The 22,061-nt window shown below is 41.3% G+C and overlaps 1 protein-coding gene and 1 long non-coding RNA gene across 5 annotated transcripts in view; one reads left to right on the forward strand and one right to left on the reverse strand.

Annotated features, from left to right (window-relative positions):
• fkbp10a (FKBP prolyl isomerase 10a) overlaps positions 1-22,061 on the reverse strand; it is a 361,807-nt gene that overhangs the window by 136,148 nt on the left and 203,598 nt on the right. The window lies entirely within an intron of this gene.
• Positions 5,671-6,345, forward strand: LOC143701885 (uncharacterized). The gene is made up of 3 exons (XR_013190181.1): positions 5,671-5,783; positions 5,951-6,019; positions 6,264-6,345. It is a non-coding gene; the product is annotated as an uncharacterized LOC143701885 (long non-coding RNA).

Below are 22,061 nucleotides of genomic sequence, written 5' to 3' on the forward strand. Positions count from 1 at the left end.
TAAATAGATACCAGTACTTATTCATTAGCTACTAATACGTATTCAAAAGAATATCTAAAGAATAAGCACTAGTATCTAAAGAATAGGCACTAGTACTAAAGAATAAGCACTAGTCGCTAATGAATAAGTACTAGTACTTAATGGAATAGATACTAGTATCTAAAAAATAAGTACTAGAAGCATGAAAATAGAGACTAGTAGGTTAAAATGATTAAATGTTAAAACGGCTTGCCATATTGGCTCAGAGAGAGAAAGAGAGAGAGAGAGAGAGAAAATGACCATATTCAAACCAAAATATCTGACTTCCTCTTGGTCTGAGCTAATGACAGTTAATTAGAAAGTTGTCCGGCTTGATCTGAACAATATGCGTACCGAGTTTTATGATTTTAGGTAAAACTATAAAACTAACCCCCCCACTTTTGTCAAAAGGTGGCGCTACTGAGTCCCTGCACCACGCCCGTTTCTGAAACTTTGCACATGTCTACTGGCTAATAAATGTGATACGTCTGTCGAGTTTCATGCAATTTCAAGCAATTTCAGGCATGCTAAGAGTCTCAAAAGCATCCAAAAAGAATTTTAAAGTTTGATGCGTTGCCACGGCAACAGTATCAAAGATATCAATAATCCTTTCACAGGTCTACATCTGCCGTGTATTTACATTATACAGATGAAGTTTGAAGCAAATCGGGTTAAAATAAGAGGGTGATTTCAAAGCATTTTGAAAGTGACACACTTCCTGCTGCCAGTTGGTGGCGCTATAACTTTGACTCACAATAGTCACATCCATGTGATCGGCCTCTTACAACGAACACACTGCTGAAGTTTCATTAAGATCAGCTAATGTATGCTGAAGTTATAACACACTTCCTGTTTCACGTTTCTCGCCATAAATTCGTTTCCTCGCCACGGCCAAACCGTTCGAGATATCAAAAATCCCCTGGCAATTTTTCATCCTCAATGTCTTGACTTCATGCTGACCGAGTTTCGTGGCATTTCTTTGAATTCTCTAGGAGAAGTACTTTAAATTCCATTGCATGCGTTTTACAAACAACCCTAAATAGCCGACTTCCTGTTGGGCTGGGGTAAAAAGTAAGAGCATGAAGTATATATGAACCGATGAGATCTATATGTGTACCGAGTTTCATATTATTACATGCAAGCGTGTTTGATTTATGGACCAAGTTTTCGGACCCCGTTCCAGGGGGCGCTGTCGAGCCCCCCTGCCACGCCCGGGTACCACCTTCAGCCCGGCCCTGATGGCCGCGGGTTCTGACCCGTGTGCAAAGTTTCAAGAGTTTTCGAGCACGTTAAGGGCCCCAAAAGTGCCCGAATAGTCGTAAGAAAAATATAGAAAATGAGTTTCCAAACAACCCATAATAACCGACTTCCTGTTGGGCTGACGTAAAACTTAGAGCACGAAAGTTGTTTGGCCCGATGAGATCTATAAGTGTACCGAGTTTCAGATTATTACATGCAAGCGTGTTTGATATATGGACAAGTGTTCAAACCCCGTTCCAGGGGGCGCTGTCGAGCCCCCCTGCCACGCCCGGATACCATCTTCAGCCCGGCCCTGATGGCCGCGGGTTCTGACGCGTGTGCAAAGTTTCAAGAGTTTTTGAGCACGGTAAGGCCCCCAAAAGTGCCCAAAAGGTAGTAAAATAATAAAAAGAAGAATAAATATAGCTGCGAGCAGCGATTACGGGCCCAAGCCGGTGGCACCGCAACCCCGGTGCCTTTAGTTACCTAAAGGCACCGGGGTGGTGGTACCTCCGGCTTTGGCCCTTCATCGCTGCTCGCAGCTATATTTATATATATATATATATATATATATATATAAAAAGCCGGTGGCACCGCCACCCTGGTGCCTTTAGGGTTATTGTGCACGACGTGACACAAAATATCTGCTGGCTATCTGCCGAACGGCTCTGGTAGTTCCGCTTCAGCACTGATGATGTTGTAGAAATAGTGCGCTCTGGTTGGTCTGGATTATTCGGGATTTTTTATTTTATACAGAAATAAGTTATTTATAATTCAGATGAGAGTAAAGTTAGTGTTGATTAAAATGAAGGAAAACAAATATATTGATCTGAAATATAGCACATTAATTTTAAATTTATTTAGGTTCAATTACCAAACATACAATCTTAATTTAATTTAAAGCAAACAATACATTTAAAAGATATGGGTTGTATGCACTTTTTTTTTAATAAACAAAGATATATATCCAAAAAACAAGGCCTTAAAGGGTTAAACTCTTGTCACTGTAACAGACACAATCTCTCTCTCTCACACACACACACACACACACACACACACACACACACACGTCAAGTCACTTCCATTTTAGATGCAATATTGAATAAGCAGAAAATTCTGATTTTCTGCTCTGAAAATATAAATAAGCATAAAAATTGAATAAGCACTTTTAATATTCTAAACATAATAAGCACTAGTCGCTAATGAATAAGTACTAGTACTTAATGGAATAGATACTAGTATCTAAAAAATAAGTACTAGTAGCATGAAAATAGAGACTAGTAGGTTAAAATGATAAAATGTTAAAACGGCTTGCCATATTGGCTCAGAGAGAGAGAGAGAGAAAATGACCTTTTAGATACTAGTACCTATTAATAGATACTAGTATTTATTCATTAGCTACTAATACGTATTCAAAAGAATATCTAAAGAATAAGCACTAGTATCTAAAGAATAGGCACTAGTACTAAAGAATAAGCACTAGTCGCTAATGAATAAGTACTAGTATCTATTTAATAGATGTTAATCTATTCCATTAACTACTTACTGGCTAATAAATGTGATCTGTCTGTCGAGTTTCATGAAATTTCAAGCAATTTCAGGCATGCTAAGAGTCTCAAAAGCATCCAAAAAGAATTTTAAAGTTTGATGCGTTGCCACGGCAACAGTATCAAAGATATCAATAATCGTTTCACAGGTCTACATCTGCCGTGTATTTACATTATACAGATGAAGTTTGAAGCAAATCAGGTTAAAATAAGAGGGTGATTTCAAAGCATTTTGAAAGTGACACACTTCCTGCTGCCAGTTGGTGGCGCTATAACTTTGACTCACAATAGTCACATCCATGTGATCGGCCTCTTACAACGAACACACTGCTGAAGTTTCATTAAGATCAGCTAATGTATGCTGAAGTTATAACACACTTCCTGTTTCACGTTTCTCGCCATAAATTCGTTTCCTCGCCACGGCCAAACCGTTCGAGATATAAAAAATCCCCTGGCAATTTTTCATCCTCAAAGTCTTGACTTCATGCTGACCGAGTTTCGTGGCATTTCTTTGAATTCTCTAGGAGAAGTACTTTAAATTCCATTGCATGCGTTTTACAAACAACCCTAAATAGCCGACTTCCTGTTGGGCTGGGGTAAAAAGTAAGAGCATGAAGTATATATGAACCGATGAGATCTATATGTGTACCGAGTTTCATATTATTACATGCAAGCGTGTTTGATTTATGGACCAAGTTTTCGGACCCCGTTCCAGGGGGCGCTGTCGAGCCCCCCTGCCACGCCCGGGTACCACCTTCAGCCCGGCCCTGATGGCCGCGGGTTCTGACCCGTGTGCAAAGTTTCAAGAGTTTTCGTGCACGTTAAGAGCCCCAAAAGTGCCAGAATAATCGTTAGAATAATAATAATAATAATAATAATAATAATAATAATAATAATAATAATCCTTAAGAAAACAATAGGGCCTTCGCCTTTTCAAGGCTTGCCCAGCTAGCAGGGAACGTTCTCAGAACTTTGGCTAACATTCCCTACAAGTTTGGTTAATGTTTTAAAGAAAACATTTGAATGTAATGTTCTAAGAATGTTTTATGGATGTTTTATCATTTCAAATAATGTTCCTATAAGGTTAAATGTAAACTAAGATATAACGTTTTAACTGTAACATTTTGAGGATGTTTTGGGAATGTTGTTGAGATAACAGATAAGACAATGTTCTCAATAAAACATTGGCACAATGTTCCATAATAATAGGAGAGGAACATTATTATATCAACGTTCGCAAAATGTTTTGAGGATATCATTGAGGCCTGAGATGACAGTGTTTTTTATAAAACGTTCTTGTAATGTGACGTGTTAGCAAAGCAAGAACGTTTTAAATGTAAAATTTTGAGGATGTTTTGGGAATGTTTTTGAGATAACAGATAATACAATGTTCAAAATAAAACATTGGCACAATGTTTCATAATAACAGAGGAGGAACATTATCATATCAACGTTCGCAAAATGTTTTGAGGATATCATTGAGGCCTGAGATGACGGAGTGTTTTTTATAAAACGTTCTTGTAATGTGACGTGTTAACAAAGCAAGAACATTTTATATGTAACATTTTCAGGATGTTGTTGAGGTAAAAGTTTGTAGAATCATCTTTTATAAAACATTGACACAATGTCCCATAATAACAGAGGAGGAACATTATCAAATTAACGTTCGTAAAATGTTTTGAGGATATCATTGAGGCCTGAGATGACGGAGTGTTTTTTTATAAAACGTTCTTGTAATTTGAAGTGTTAACAAAGCAAGAACATTATAACTGTAACATTTTGAGGATGTTTTGGGAATGTTGTTGAGATAACAGATAATACAATGTTCTCAATAAAACATTGGTACAATGTTCCATAATAACAGAGGAGGAACATTATCATATCAACGTTCGTAAAATGTTTTGAGGATATCATTGAGGCCTGAGATGACGGAGTGTTTTTTTTATAAAACGTTCTTGTAATTTGAAGTGTTAACAAAGCAAGAACATTATAACTGTAACATTTTGAGGATGTTTTGGGAATGTTGTTGAGATAACAGATAATACAATGTTCTCAATAAAACATTGGTACAATGTTCCATAATAACAGAGGAGGAACATTATCATATCAACGTTCGCAAAATGTTTTGAGGATATCATTGAGGCCTGAGATGACGGAGTGTTTTTTATAAAACGTTCTTGTAATGTGAAGTGTTAACAAAGCAAGAAAATTACAACTGTAACATTTTGAGGATGTTTTGGGAATGTTGTTGAGATAACAGATAAGACAATGTTCTCAATAAAACATTGGTACAATGTTCCATAATGACAGAGGAACATTATCAAATCAACGTTCGTAAAATGTTTTGACGATATTATTTAGTCCTGAGATGATAAAATGTTTTTAATAAAACATTCCTTTCAATTTGCTTTTTAACATTTTGCATGAAACATTTTGAGGATTTTTTTAGGGATGTTGTTATCTTTTATAAATCATTAGCACAATAACAAAGGAGGAACATTATCAAAGCAACATTCATCAAATGTTTTGAGGACATTATTGGCCTGAGATGACAAAATCTCATAATATGATGAGTAACAAAAGCTACATTTTAAGGATATTTTAGGGAAGCTGTTTAGGTAACAGATTGTAGAATTATTTTAACCTATAAAATATTGGTATAATGTTCCATATTAAAAGAGGAGATTATCAAAACAGCATTTGTAAAGTGTTTTGAGGATATTACTCTGAACTGTTTGAACTGTTGCGCGAAATGTGTTTAGAAGAGACGAGAAGCTGATTGGGGGTCACTGTGGATCGACGTTTAAAACTACCAATCACAGCGTGATTTTCTCATGACGTAAGAACATTTGAAATCGACAAACAGCGCAAAGAAAGTAACGTTTTTGTTGAAGAAATCGGCGCAAAATGCCCGTTGTCTAAATTGACAAATTGCCAAACAACAGAACTCCTGGTCAACGGAAGAGCTCTTTCACAACTGTAAGTTTTTTTTTTTTGTGTGTATTTTTCAGTTTACATATAGCTTTCAATTATCCTTGATATATGTCTTTCAGTGTTAGATTTTACTTTCTTAGAATTGTATGACAGTCGCATTAAATCTGAGTATATGTTACTTTTGAATAACAGCTAGATATGTTTTAATCCAGACTCCAAACTGCCTGTTTGAAGATGAATATAAAACCGATGACGCAATAAAGTCTCCATTTACAACAAAGGTAGCCTACTATAATATTGTGTTCTGTGTATATGAATACTCTATTTTTGCAACTTAAAAGTGTTAATCTTATTGTCTTTTGAAAGTAAAAGTTAATAATATTTCAGTAATTCATAAAGAGGTAATGGGAAAATTGGAAAAAGCATTCAGTCTAAAACGTTTTCAGTCTTTTGTGTTTCTAGCAAATATTGTATGTGCTTGTAATATCGTTGTATGTTGACAGACCATGTTTTAAAATATTTCAGGTAATTACTCTGGGGCTGATGGTCAATGTAAAGGACACAATCTGTCAAACATAAACCTGCAGAGGTGAATGGATATGGGAGCTAAAGAGACTTGTAACTGGTAGGTGGTTTTGTAACTTGTTGTAAATCTTCACAGAATTACCTTTATATTATAATACAGATTATAGTAATCTTGTTCAAATGTTAGGAAATAATTATGTTGGTTTAAGAAAGCCAACATATTGTTAACCTATTTGAACTAAATATTATTATTATTATTATTTTTCTGAGACAAAAATTTTCAACTCTTAACTCCTAGAGCTTTAGTGCTAAAAGCACCTAACACAGACCATAAATTATCTCATCCAAAAGACATCCAAAAATGAGAATTAGCCCATGATTTACTCACCCTCAAGTCATCCTTGGTGCATATGACATTCTTCTTTCAGACGAATACAATCGGAGTTATATTAAAAAATGTCCTGGCTCTTCCGAGCTTTATAATGGCAGTGAATGGCCGTTTCTGTTTTAAGTCTATAAAAGTGCATCCATCCATGATAAAAGTAATCCACACGGCTCTGGCGGGGTTATAAAGGCCTTTTGAAGCGAAGTAGTGCTGGGCGGTATACCGGTTCATACCGAAAACCGGTGTATATTTTTGTTATGATATTAATTTTTAATATACCGCCATACCGATGTATTTAATTACACAACGTTCGGAACGACATTAGGCCACGCGACACTGTTTCAGACGGACCCTTTACAATGTTGCACTTCTAAGCAGCGACTGCGAGGCGAGAGTAAACAGCAGTGCTCTGGTGTTACGTTACAGGGAAGATGGATGCTGCAGAACTATGGCGTTATTTTCCTGTCAAATGTCGAGAGCGCATTATTGTAGCGCGAAAGTACATTAATATAATGCGCGAGCGCGAATCTCTCTGCTCACGCGCGGAATATAATGTGCCGCGCTCTCAGATACACGCTGCTCACGTAAAGGCCTGTTCACACCGGGACGAATTTCGCGTGCGATATTCGGCAGCGTTTAACGCCTCGTGACTAAACAATGGGCGCCAATGTGAGTGTGCACACCGACGCGTAAAACGCCACGCGTAAAAGCGTCATTTTTTTTAAAACGCCTCGGGTTCGTTTTTTTGGTTTGACGCGCCGCGTCAAAAACTATCCGACCAATGAGATTGGCGCTTTTGCTCACGTGTCTGGAGCTTCTGAAGTTACAGTAAAACACAACTTGGGGGCGCTCAAACACAAAACGGTCTTGCCGAGCACACATACGTAATGGCGAAGAAGATATACAGCGTCTACTACGCGTGATTTTTTTTCCCAAACCACTTCAGTGGAAATCCCGCCCTGCAGCCGATTTAAAAGTTTTCATTGGTCATGTCAATCACTGTACTGATTGCCTACACCAAACACTGATCCCTAAACCTACCCGTCACTGTAACCTAAACCAATGAAATCGGCTGCAGGGCGGGATTTCCGCTGAAGTGGTTTGGGAAAAAAAATCACGCGTCTACTACACCAAAGCAGAGAATGTCTAATGACCAAAGCCCGTCTACGGACATTCTCTTATTAGACATTATTATTATTAGACTTATTAGACACACTCTGCCGGGAAGAAATAAGACGAGGAAGATGCAAGGCCAGATGAATGTAGAGCTGCTGGTCTTGTTGGTGTCTTTATAACGAGAATAAAGAACTATATGACAAACGCGACAAACTTGCTCTCTTCTTCTGAGTGACAAGCGTGTGTCAGAAGCACTTTGTGGACCGGGGTATTTCTGTTTTACATTAAGCGCCATCTAATGTCAGGGAATAAATTTGCATGTTCACTCGGCTCATCGTCAGCGAAAATCGCTTGGGTGTGAACACAAAAAACGCGTTGAAAAACGCTGACGAATAACGCGAGCCGATATTCGTCCCGGTGTGTACGAGGCTTTAGAATAGGTCTATTTTCTCTGGACTCGCTCAGAGAATCCTGCACTTAAAACGTGTTCAGTGCAATTGCGAGTCTCTCCTCTTCCCCAGCTGACAATTTTAGGTTATAAGAACGTTTTCATAACGTTCCCATTAAGTTATAAAAACGTTATTTCTGAATGTTATAGGAACATTCAAAACGTCCAGTTTTTTAGACGTTGTATTAACGTTATTTCTTGGTTATTATAAGAACTTTATTCAAAACATTATAAGAACGTTCAATTCTCCCGTTATATAAACGTTGTATTAACGTTATTTCCTGGTTACAGGAACGTTGTTAGAACGTTAAGAAATAACAATTTTAGGTTATACTGGGCGCTATTCTATTCTACAATATTCACTAATGACAGTAAAATAGACCATCCTAAGTCAATTTACTGCAGTAATTCCTCTCTCAACCAGTAGAAAATGCTTTGAACACCTGATTATGCATGAGAAAAAAAAAACGTCATAAACCGGAAAACCGGCATCATTTTGAAAAAAAAACGTGATATAAATTTTTGGTCAAACCGCCCAGCACTAAAGCGAAGCGATGCGTTTGTGTAAGAAAAATATCCATATTTAAAACTTTACTGACTAAAATAACTAGCTTTAAAATAACTAGCTTAGCATATATTTCTTTCTGCTTTTGAAGTAACTAAAACGTACAGCTTCACTAATAGCAAAGAGATGCTGCACTTACAGGTATGATTAATTCACTCTAGAAATAGTTCTATCGCCAATACATTCAAATGCAGTGTTACTTTATCTGTATCTGATTTAAAACAAGCAGAAATCTGTAAGAAATGTAACGATCCATAGACAATATAAGCGCTGTTAAGTCAGAGCAATAGCCTCGTGGGCAGCGCTGTGACATGCTGGAGCTGTGCTCACGGCGACCTGAGTTCCAGTCCTGGTTCGAGGTTCAGGCTTCTCAAGCCAACATCAACGTTTGTTCACATAATTTAGCCTCTAGTTGTGTTATTAATATGGATTAAGTATATGTTTTAAATTACAGAAACAAAAAAGATACTCATAAGGTATCATATTTATACTTTCAATAAATTAGTCTTTACATAATTTCTGATTACTAATTAGGCTGGCTAATTTTGAAAGTTTTCAATGTCAATATTGCTTGTGATCTTAATATGTATGTATTTGTATTCTTTCTGTTTACACTGTTGCATGATCTTCTTTTATAGGCTATGAGGAAAAACCCTACCATGCACACAGATAATAGAGTTCACTGCTGCTGAGAGCAGCTGGACAACTAGAAGAGAGAACATTAGAACACATATTAATACAGATGACTGTATTATTCTTCTGCAAGAACCAAGACTAGCAAAGACTGATGATGACGCATGATTGCACATTGGACTTTACTGATTTCTTCATTTAATGTTGGGCATTTACTGTACGCAGAACTTCTAATAATTTATGTGGATGCCATTTATAAACCTGTTAGATTCTGATGTTTTAGTTTTGAGATTAATAAAATTGTATGTTTTAACAATGTTATAGCTATTAGCTAAGCATTTTTTTTGTTTAAGAGAACATTTTGGGAACAAAAATAAAACTTCCCGCTAAAAACTTTATAAGAATGTTAGGGGATGTAATGTTCTAAAAATGTTATGATTAAACCTTTATAGAAGGTCATCACAAAACATTTTTAGAGTGTTCTTAGAGAATGTTATGCCATCTTTTAAGAGAACATTCTGGGAACAAAAATAAAACTACCCGCTAAAAATGTTATAAGAACATTAGGGAATAATGTTCTAACAATGTTAGCATTAAACATTTTTAGAATGTTTTTAGAGAATGTTATCCGATCTTTTAAGAACATTCTTGGAACAAAAAGAAAACTACCCGCTGAAAATGTTATAAGAACATTAGGGAATAATATTCCAACAATGTTAGCATTACACATATTTAGAATGTTTTAAAGAATGTTATTAGAACTTTTAAGAGAACATTCTGGGAACAAAAAGAAAACTACCCGCTGAAAATGTTATAAGAACATTAGCGAATAATGTTCTAACAATGTTAGCATTAAACATATTTAGAATGTTTTTAAAGAATGTTATTAAAACGTTTAAGAGAACATTCTGGCAACAAAAAGAAAACTACCCGCTGAAAATGTTATAAGAACATTAGCGAATAATGTTCTAACAATGTTAGCATTAAACATATTTAGAATGTTTTTAAAGAATGTTATTAAAACGTTTAAGAGAACATTCTGGGAACAAAAAGAAAACTACCCGCTGAAAATGTTATAAGAACATTAGCGAATAATGTTCTAACAATGTTAGCATTAAACATATTTAGAATGTTTTTAAAGAATGTTATTAAAACGTTTAAGAGAACATTCTGGGAACAAAAAGAAAACTACCCGCTGAAAATGTTATAAGAACATTAGCGAATAATGTTCTAACAATGTTAGCATTAAACATATTTAGAATGTTTTTAGAGAATGTTATCCTAGCTTTTAGGAGAACATTCTGGGAATCAAAATAAAACTACCCGCTGAAAACATTATTAGAACACTGCATGGTAATGTTCTCAGAACATTATTAGAACAAAAAATTTCTAGCTGGGTGGGCCCTAATAAATAATCCTTAGGAAAACAATAGGGCCTTCGCCCTTTCAGGGCTTGGGCCCTAATAATCATGAGGAAAACAATAGGGCCTTCGCCCTTTCAGGGCTTGGGCCCTAATAATAATAAATAATCCTAAGGAAAACAATAGGGCCTTCGCCTTTTCAAGGCTTGGGCCCTAATAATAATAAATAATCCTAAGGAAAACAATAGGGCCTTCGCCTTTTCAAGGCTTGGGCCCTAATAATCCTAAGGAAAACAATAGGGCCTTCGCCTTTTCAAGGCTTGGGCCCTAAATAGTCAACCTAACATATAAAAAGTAAACAGTAAGCACCGCTCCACTGTGATGATTCTAACCTTACCCTAAAGGCACCAGGGTGGCGGTGCCACCGGCTTGGGCCCGTCATCACTGCTCGCAGCTATATTTATAACTATATATATATTATAAAAAAAATTGATATTATAACTATATAAATATAGTGTGTGTATATATATAAAATTTAATTAAGGGACAAGACACAGAATTTTACTTCCCTGACCTGGTTAGTAAAATGAAGAAAAAACAACAACTAGGGAATAACTAAAACGAGAGAATTATTCTGATTTTATGATACACTCAAAACATTCCACAACAAATTCTTTAAATTTACTGATATTGTAACAGAAAAAGAATAAAAAAATAACTATAAACAAGCCAAAACGAAATAATCTCAAGCGATAGTGAAAGTAAGCGGTTGGGGTCAAGTAACTTTCTCATTAGAATCAAAATGTTTCAACATTTGCAATGTATTTGAATGCTAAACTATTCTTTATTATAGGCTTTGTACTTCACTCACGTTTCAAAATCGACGGAAAAAATTCATCCTCTTCACATCCTAAGTGAGACCAGTTCCCTTTCAAGGGAACTCGAGCTGCGTTTGAGACGCGGTGGGAACGCTCTGCGTGATTACGTCGTGAAGCACGTTTAAAATCAGTCCAATGGAAGCCCGCTACGACATAGATCAGGAAACTATAAAGCAACCCTGAAATCAGACCGCGATAGTTTCTGCACCGTCAGCAAGCGCTCTCTGTATATCTGTCCTTGTCTATTTATTGTTGTCTGTCAAACCCCTTATATATATATATATATATATATATATATATATATATATATATATATATCACTATGGCGAGCAAGCAAAGTTATAAACCTTGTGTTGTGCCCTGCCCTCGTTATATCACGGGTGGGGACACACATCCTATGTGTATTGCTTGTTTGGGAGTGGAGCATGCCCAGTCAGTCCTCGAGGGGGCTGACTGTGAGCATTGCTTGAGTTTGTCTATGAAAAAGTTCCTTGAGGAGGACGGTTCGGTTCGCGCTCCCCGAGGTGCGGGTCCCGCTGCTGCCGAGGCACAGCATCGAATTTCATCTTGGGGTTCGCAGATGGATCTAGTAGCGGGGTTTGAGACGGGCCCCGCCCTTTCTCAGCCCTTTCCTACTGGATTCGGTGTCTTTGCTCAGGAAGGAGCCCGCTCTGCGGCTTCTCCTTCCCAGGCTGAGGCACCAATATTACGGCTATCCAGTTCTGAGGATCTGGATGTCGGTAGTATGGGGGATATTGAGTGTTCGCCAGCTCATACCCCTGCTGATGAGGAGCTTATGGAGGTTTTATCTCGTGCTGTTACTAAATTAAATATTGAGTGGCCAGCCGATGATTTCGATGTTGAATCTAGAAAGAGTCTTTTAGATGAACGTTATTTACCATCTAGATCACGACCTCCTCGTCGGGAACTTCCGTTTTTTCCCGATCTCCACACCGAGGTTTCGAGATCGTGGATTAAACCGGCGTCTTTCAGAGTGCATAACCCACAAACTAAGAATTATAGTAAAGTTCAAGGGATTGATCATTATGGTTATTTGACTATGCCTCGTGCTGAAGACACACTAGCGAGCTATCTCTCCCCTGAGTCTTCTTCTTCTCTGAAAGCCCCGACGTTACCCACCAAACCATTAAAAAATACATCTTCGTTGGTGGGTAAAGCGTATTCGGCAGCAGGTCAGGCCGCAGCATGTTTGCACACTATGTCGATTCTCCAAGCGTACCAGGCTGACCTGCTGAAGGACATAGACGATAGTGAGGAAGTTAGTGCTGACGCAATTCAAGAATTGCGTCGCACGACAGATTTATCTCTCCGAGCCACCAAAGAGACGGCCAAGTCTGTGGGCCGCTCTATGGCAGCCTTGGTGGCCACAGAACGCCATTTATGGTTAAATTTATCAGAAATAAAGGATAAAGATAGATCTGTACTTCTGGACGCACCGCTGTCACCTACAAGTCTGTTCGGCGACGCTATAAATTGTGTCGTCGATAGGTTTCAAGAAAATAAGAAACAAGCGGCTGCGTTTCAGAGGTTTCTTCCTCGCCGGTCTATTGTCCCCGAGGCTGCCGTCTACGAGCTCCGCTCACAGAGTTCAACAAAAACAGAGCGTCGCCGCTCGGGCACCTCCTCAATCTACGGTTCCTGAGTGGCGCTCGCAGCCCAGACCTGTTAGGGGTAGACAAGATCTGAGGACTGTTATCTCTAGGAGAGCTTGGGCTAAGAAGAAGTCCTGACTTCAAGGCTATCAGGCTTCTGAGGGTGGTCCCCTCCAGGGAGGAACGGTTCCGAGGAACCGTCCCTCCTTGGCACTCTCCGGGGGGCGACTCTCCGAGGAGAGCCGCAGCGCTGCCACTTCGGTTGTTCCCTGCCGGTTCGCCGCTTCAGGGCACCGAGGTGTCAGCGTCCCCGTGCAATCCTCTGAGGAGGGTTGTAGGACGGTCAGTTCGGTTGTTCCCTGCCGGTTCGCCGCTTCAGGGCGCCGAAATGATTGTTCAATCAAATCCAGAGGCCAGTCTCGAGAGACTGGTTCCCTTATCGGAATTTCTGGCAGCGTGGAAACTTCTGCCAAATATTTCGCTATGTGTCCTGCACATAATAGAAAAGGGTTACAGAATTCAGTTCGGTTCTCGTCCGCCCAGATTTCAAAGAGTCCTCCCCACGGTGGTGGACTCACAGCAGGCTCTGGTAATGGAGCAAGAAGTACTGACACTTCTTCGAAAGGGAGCTATAGAAAGGGTTTCTCCTCCCAGCAGAGAGTCAGGGTTTTACAGCCGTTACTTTATTGTTCCAAAGAAGGATGGAGGGCTGCGTCCTATTCTAGACCTGCGCCAGTTAAACAGCAGGGTTCAGAAACTCAAGTTCAGAATGCTTACACTCAAACAGATTGTATCACAGATTCAGTCCGAGGACTGGTTTGTCACAATAGACTTGAAGGACGCGTACTTCCATGTATCTATCCATCCTCATCACAGGAGGTTCCTGAGGTTCGCTTTCGGGGGCGTAGCATACCAATATCGGGTTCTTCCATTTGGCCTAGGTTTATCTCCCCGCACTTTTACAAAATGTGTGGATGCAGCTCTGGCTCCGTTGAGACTCCAGGGCATCCGCGTATTAAATTACATCGACGATTGGTTGATTTTAGCTCAGTCAGAGCAGGTGGCAGTTCAGCATCGAGATGCTGTTCTGTCCCACATAAAGAGTTTGGGGTTGCGGCTAAACACCAAAAAGAGTGTGCTCCTCCCTGCTCAGAGGACCACTTTTCTAGGTGTAATTTGGGATTCGACCACAATGCAGGCACGCCTGTCTCCTGCTCGTATTTCTGCGATTCTCACAACCGCAAAGAATGTGAAACTAGGCCAGTCACTCACTGTGACACAGTTTCAGAGACTGTTGGGTCTCATGGCAGCTGCGTCCAACGTTATTACTTTTGGCCTTCTGTACATGAGACCCCTGCAGTGGTGGCTCAGGACCAAGGGGTTTTCTCAGAGGGGAAATCCGTTCCGCAAGATCAAGGTCACGCGGCTATGCCTTCGTGCCTTGGCCTTGTGGAAGAAACGTTGGTTCCTCGCCCAGGGCCCAGTGTTGGGGGCTCCTTGTCGACGCGTCACGCTTTCGACGGATGCTTCCCTCACGGGATGGGGGGCGGTCATGAGTGGCCGCTCGGCGCAAGGTCTGTGGCAGGACCATCAATGATCCTGGCACATAAATCGTTTAGAGTTGATGGCGGTATTTCGTGCACTCAAATATTTCCTGCCAGACCTGAGAGGCCATCACGGGTTGGTCCGCAAAGACAACACTTCGGTGGTCTCCTATATCAACCATCAGGGGGGTCTGAGGTCACGTCACCTTTGCAAATTGGCCCATCAGATCCTCCTATGGGCCCAGGGGAAGTTACTGTCGCTCAAGGCGGTATATATTCCGGGGCGTCAGAATGTGGGAGCAGATATTCTGTCGAGACAGGGGCTGAGGCCTGGGGAGTGGAGACTTCACCCAGAAGTGGTGGAGTTCCTGTGGGAAAAGTTCGGTCGTGCTCAGGTAGACCTTTTCGCATCATCAGATTCAACCCATTGTCCCATGTGGTTCTCTCTAATGCACCCAGCTCCTCTCGGTCTGGATGCTATGGTGCAGGTGTGGCCGAGGCTGCACCTGTACGCCTTTCCCCCGATATCTTTGCTTCCGGGGATTCTGGAGAGGGTTCGCCGAGAAGGGGCTCGTCTGCTACTAGTAGCCCCTTATTGGCCGACCCGATTTTGGTTCTCGGACTTGGTGTCTCTTCTGGACGGCTCCCCCTTGGAGATCCCAATCAGGGTGGACCTCTTGTCTCAGGCCGGGGGCACGATATTTCACCCTCGGCCGGAGTTGTGGAAACTGTGGGCCTGGCCTCTGAGGGGGCCAGGCTCAGGGAGACCGGTCTTTCGACCGATGTTGTAGAAACCATTCTTCAATCCAGAGCTCCTTCCACGAGAAGGCTGTATGCGCTAAAATGGAAACTTTTCACCATGTGGTGTGTTGAACGTCAGATAGATCCTGTTAACTGCCCCGTTGGTTCAGTTCTTGATTTTCTGCAAGACCGTTTCTCGGCAAGGTTATCTCCTTCCACCCTAAAGGTTTACGTGGCGGCTATATCTGCCTACCACACCACTCTGGGGGGTACTTCTATTGGGAGAAACCCTCTGATTACTCGCTTTCTCCGTGGTACATTGAGGTTGAGACCTGCACTGCACGCTAGAGCACCGGCTTGGGACTTGGCCATTGTACTCGAGGGTCTGGCTTTAGCCCCCTTCGAGCCCATCGAGGAGGTTTCTGAAAAGTTCCTCACTCTAAAGACTTTATTTCTCCTTGCTATCTCATCTATCAAGAGAATTGGTGATTTACATGCTTTGTCGGTTGCTCCTTCATGTCTGGAATTTGCACCTGGTATGGTGAAGGCATTTCTCTACCCCAGGCCGGGTTATATTCCTAATGTCCCACTGAATGTTGGGGGCCCAATAGTGCTGCAGGCCTTCTATCCTCCACCCTTTAATACCCCTGACCAGGAACAGCTTAACCTGTTATGTCCAGTCCGGGCTTTAGATGCCTATGTTCACAGAGCTGCCCTGTGGCGTAAATCTGAGCAACTATTTGTTTGTTTTGGGTCACTCAAGAGAGGATGCCCTGCATCTAAGCAGGTTATGAGTAAATGGATAGTCGAGGCTATTTCATTGGCTTATGAAGCGGCCGGACAGCCTTCACCTATGGCTGTGCGGGCCCATTCTACTCGGAGTATGGCGGCCTCTATGGCCTTAATTTCGGGAGTTTCCCCTCTTGACGTGTGTAATGCGGCAGGATGGTCCTCTCTGCATACATTTGACAGGTTTTATGACCTTGACCTCTCCACTCCTGGGGCGAGGTTGCTTGCTTCTTAGTGTGTGCAGGACCTCACACAGAACGGGCATTTGTCACTATGGCGTAGTGGGTATAGGGTTCCCACCGCGTCTCAAACGCAGCTCGAGTTCCCTTGAAAGGGAACGTCTCAGGTTACGTATGTAACCCTGGTTCCCTGATAAGGAACGAGACGCTGCGTTTGCCTGCCATACTTCCTGCATGCCCTGATCGACTTGCTTCAGGTTTTTTAGAAGCTATCGCGGTCTGATTTCAGGGTTGCTTTATAGTTTCCTGGTCTATGACGTCACCTATGTCGTAGCGGGCTTCCATTGGACTGATTTTACACGTGCTTCACGACGTAATCACGCAGAGCGTTCCCACCGCGTCTCAAACGCAGCGTCTCGTTCCCTATCAGGGAACCAGGGTTACATACGTAACCTGAGACGATTTCTGGGTGAAGGATCATTAAGGGAGGAAGGTGGAGGTTATACATTTTTCTGGAGAGGATACCCTACAGGAGGACAACATCTGCATGGTGTCGGTCTGGCGATTAAAAATAGCATCCTCCCAAACCTCACTGAGGCCCCAATTGGCATTAGTGAAAGGTTAATGTCACTCCGCTTTCCCCTTGCTGGAAAAAAAAAATATGCTACCATTTTCAGTGCTTATGCACCTACTCTTCCATCAGCAAAAGAAGTGAAGGACAGTTTCTATGAGGCACTGGATGAGGCCCTTAGGAAAGTTCCACATTCGACATGATAAAATCTTACTGCTGGCTGATTTCAATGCAAGAGTGGGATGTAATAGTAATATCTGTGATGGAATACTTGGACGACATGGCACCAAGCATGACAACACCAATGGATTAAGACTCTTGAGTCTTTGTGCTGAACACAGTCTTACCATCACTAATACTAAAACGAGTACATGTTTCAATTAAAAAACAAATATAAAACCTCTTGGTTACACTCACAATCTAAGCACTGGCATCGTCTGGATTACTTTATTGTCAGGCAAAATTATGTGAGGGATGTCCTCATAACTCGTGCTATGAGGAGCCGAGTACTAGACTGATCATCGGATGATTGTTGCCAAGCTTAATCTGAGGATTCGGCGGGCAGTACATCTTAGAAAGGCAGCGAAGGGGAAACTGAACTGTGTAAAGCTCCAAGACACTGAAGCGCGGAACGACTATCGATGCTCTGTTGCTAGGAAGCTCCAGGACGTTGAGCTTCTTCTCAGGAATGAAGTGGCAATTGAAAGTAAATGGAGCCTTATAAGTACATCACTTTACGATGCAGCAGCTGAATCAATTGGTAAACATACGAAAAAAAATCAGGATTGGTTTGATGAAAATTACCGTACATATCTCCACCCTCCTTGAAGAGAAGCATAAGGCCCATAAAGCCTACCTTGATGATCCATGTTCTAAATCTCTTAAGAAGGTCTGGCAAGAACAGAGAAAAAAAAACTTAATGGACTCTGCGGCAACTACAGACGTCTAAGACTCAGCAGATTCAATCTTTTTGCAGACAAGCATGATGTGCATAAATTTTATAATGCAGTGAAGACCATTTATGGCTCCAGATCTTACTCTGTCTCCCCCTTGAGATCAGTTGATGAACTGACTATCATTAGGGACCAAAAAGACATTGTTCAAAGATGGGGGGAACATTTTCAAGCCTTATGAAACCAAAAGGCATCAGTTGATCTTACAGTGTTACAGGAACTACCAACTTTACCAAGAATACATAGTCTTGATGTTTCACCGTCTTTTTCTGAAGTGTATGCTGCAATCAAGGAATTGAAAAACAGCAAGTCCCCTGGACCTGACTGTATTCCTGCCGAGCTCAGTTCATCAGCCTAGTGTGGCAGCAAGAAAATAATCCCCAACAATGGAAAGATGCAAATATTGTCACGATATATAAAAACAAGGGTGATAGGTCGCTCTGTGGGAATAGTAGGGGGATCTCACTTCTTTCAGCTGCTGGCAAAGTTCTGGCCAAGGTCATGCTGCATCGACTTGTCAATGCCATTTCTGAAAATCTACTGCCAGAATCCCAAAGTGGATTTAGAGCAGGTCGAAGTACAGTGGACATGATATTTACCTCACGCCAGTTGCAGGAGAAATGCCGCGAGCAACATAAGAACTTGTTCATTGCTTTTGTGGATCTTTCCAAGGCGTTTGATACTGTACATTGTGACCTCTTATGGAAAGTGCTTTTGCATTTTGGATGCTCTGTAAAGTTTACCACAATCTTGCGACAGTTTCATGATGGGATGACAGCCAAAGTAACATTGGGTGGATTAGAATCGGCACACTTTGAAGTGGGTACTGGAGTAAGATAGGGTTGTGTTCTTGCACTTGTCTTGTTTAATATCTTCTTACTGTGTGTTACAAAACTGCTGTATAAAGAGATGGAAGAAGAAAGTGGGGTTGCAGTGGCTTGTAGACTGGATGGTAACCTCTTTAACATCAGGAGGTTCCAGGCAGTCACTAAGCTTCAGTTGGTTTGAGTGCTGGAATTGCAGTATGCGGATGATTGTGCCTTAGTTTCACATACTCCAGAAGATTTACAGTACACTCTTAAAGCTGCTGTTAGAGCATACAGCAGGATGGGCTTAGATGTGAATATCAAGAAAACAGAAGTCCTTTGCCAATGGTCATTGGATCCCCTGCAAAAACCTGCAGTATTCACTATTCATGATTCCCCACTTGCCACAGTGCCACACTTCAAATATCTTAGCAGTTATTTATCTAGTGATTGTAGCATGGATCAAAATATTCAACACAGGATCAAGCAGGCTGCATCTTCACTGAGGAAAAGAGTATTCAGTAATACTAATTTACATCTACACACAAAGATTACTGTATATCAGGCAATCTGCCTTACCACCCTCCTGTATGGTTGTGAAACATGGACCATCTATGCTCGACATCTTAAAATGTTGGAATCTTTCCACATTAGATGCCTGCAGAGCATCCTCAAAGTGACATGGCAAAATCGAGTTCACATATTGAGATCCTAAAAAAAAACAATTGTTGGAGTATAGAAGCAACCTTAATGCTCTACCAACTAAAATGGCTTGGTCATGTTGTGAGAATGCCGCCAAGTCGCCTTCCACGTAAGATAATGTACGGCCAATTACATCTTGGCTCCCGATTTGCAGGAGGCAAAAAAAGAGGCTGAAAGACCAACTAAAAGGCTTTCTTAAGAAGTGTGTGATAAGGCCCACATCCCTCGAAACTAGTGCTGTGAAGTGCAAGCTTTGGCAGCAACTTTGTCAAAATGGAGTACAAGGCTATGAAAATAGGAGAACTGAACATTGCCTGACTAAAAGACATCAGAGAAGGCAGGCCATGCTTGTTCCTGCCTCCTTAAGACAATCAGGAGAAACTTTCATATGCCCTGTCTGTACGAGACAGTGTGCATCCCGCATTGGACTATACAGTCATCAAAGAACCCAGAAATTATGGAGAAGTCATCATCGGACGACGATGGACTACCCAGAAATAAAAGTGTGAAAGTGTGTGTGTGTGTGTGTGTGTGTGTGTGTGTGTTTGTGTGTGTGTGTGCGTGCGTGCGTGCTTGCGTGTGTGCGTGCGTGCGTGGGTGCGTGGGTGCGTGCGTGCTTGCGTGCGTGTATGGCGCGATCGAACAATGGAGACATAAAAACATACTCCGTCATTTTGTTCATACAGGACATCATTCAAACTTCAAAGTGTTTACTTTTATTTGTGTACACTCGCAATAAAACACAACACTGTGCTTTTGTCAAACTATAAACTCTTGTCAAACTGTAACCTACAACTGTCACCCAACCAAAATCTCTCACACACACACACACACACACACACACACACACACACACACACACACACACACACACACACACACGCACACACACGGTTTCAAAGCAAAAAAATATTTATCCAACCTCATTTAAAAACAGTCTGTCAGAGCCATCTTTTGGACATTCATCATTTTGCATTGATTTTCATTTCTTGTCCTCAAACAGAGCACTAATCTGTTTATTTTTAAGATACACATGCTACATTGATTAGAAAAAAATCAAATGAGTTTTTAGTAGTAGTATTATTTTATACTTTATTTTATATTTTATATTGTCTTTCTAATTCAGATGAGAATAAAGTTAGTGTTAGTTAAAATTTTAAGGAAAACAAATATATTACAAGCGCATGTCCAGCATGTGGTTTCCGGTTTCCGGTGAGAGTACGCTTTCGTATATCACAAGCGCATGTCCAGCATGTGGTTTCCGGTTTCCGGTGAGAGTACGCTGTGCGCGCTTTGCTGCCGCTTCTCGCTTGAACTTTTTGTTGTTGTTTGATTGTTTTCGCGTCTACCGTGACATCTACTTCCTTGCCGAACTGCTGATCTGAACTTGCTGAACTGTCATTTGCCTGGACTGTATTATTGTCATTTCCCTGTGGATTTTACTTTGGATATCGCGCGGATACTGATGACTTTCCAACACATCACTAGCACTCATCCAACTCACACTGCTCTGTCTGTTTGCTGATCTTCGCGCTACCCCACTGTAGGCTACCTTCTATGTAGGTTGCTGTGGATTACCACATCTCCTCCTGGTGTCGGCCGAATACTTCCTGCACTGGAACATTGTTGCTTTGCTGTATCAATCCGTGGATTAATGTTACAAACTTTGCTACAAACCTGCTCCTCCAGTTCTGTTTGTCATTGCCCGGCACGCCTGCTCTTCCCCTGCATGAGCTCTCTTCCTATCTCCCCTCACAGTGACTGCTACAGAGGTGAGTGTGTTTCTACCCGCTTGCCTTGTTGTGGTCCTCAATCTGTTCAGTGGTTGGCGTACTAAACTGCGCTGATTACATTGCGGACTGGGTTGTGTTGTGAGCCTGGTTGGCTAACATGTAGTATTAGCGTGTTGTTGCTGTGTCACTTGTGGTACTTTACTGTGTCGATGTCCTGTTTCCCGCTGTAAGCTCGATTAATGTCCTCGCAGCTCACCTTATGCTGTGCTTGTGTGTTTTTTGAAACTTGAAAATGGAGCCAGCTTACACCTCTGCTTCTCTCAAACTTTATCGCTGCCACGCCCCCCTAGAACCGGCGCTGTATAAACACTGCTGCTCGCTTGGAATTATTCGGCGTCCACGTTATGTTCATCGCTTCAAAAGACAACCGATTCTTATCTTTGGACATGATGCTCAAATCCCAACTGTTTACACACCCGATCGTTGCCGACGATACCAGCCAAAGATGAGGGGATTAACTTTGAAATCCTTCGTCGCCCTCCTAGGCTGCCTCCTCCTGCCTCGTCAGCATGTCAGAACTTTAACATTGGCCACCTTAATGCACGCTCAATCACAAACAAAACGGCCCTAATAAATGATATCATTGTGGACAAAAAATGTGACTTGTTTTGTCTCTCAGAGACCTGGCAACAACCCAGTGACTGCATTAATTTAAACATGCTAACCCCCCCTGGCTACTGCTACTTATCCAAACCCAGATCTGTAGGGAGAGGGGGTGGGT

Source organism: Siphateles boraxobius, unplaced genomic scaffold (genome assembly GCF_051911475.1).
Source record: "Siphateles boraxobius isolate OS27281-9 unplaced genomic scaffold, OSU_SipBor_1 33, whole genome shotgun sequence".
In the NCBI taxonomy this organism is placed as follows: Eukaryota; Metazoa; Chordata; class Actinopteri; order Cypriniformes; family Leuciscidae; genus Siphateles; species Siphateles boraxobius.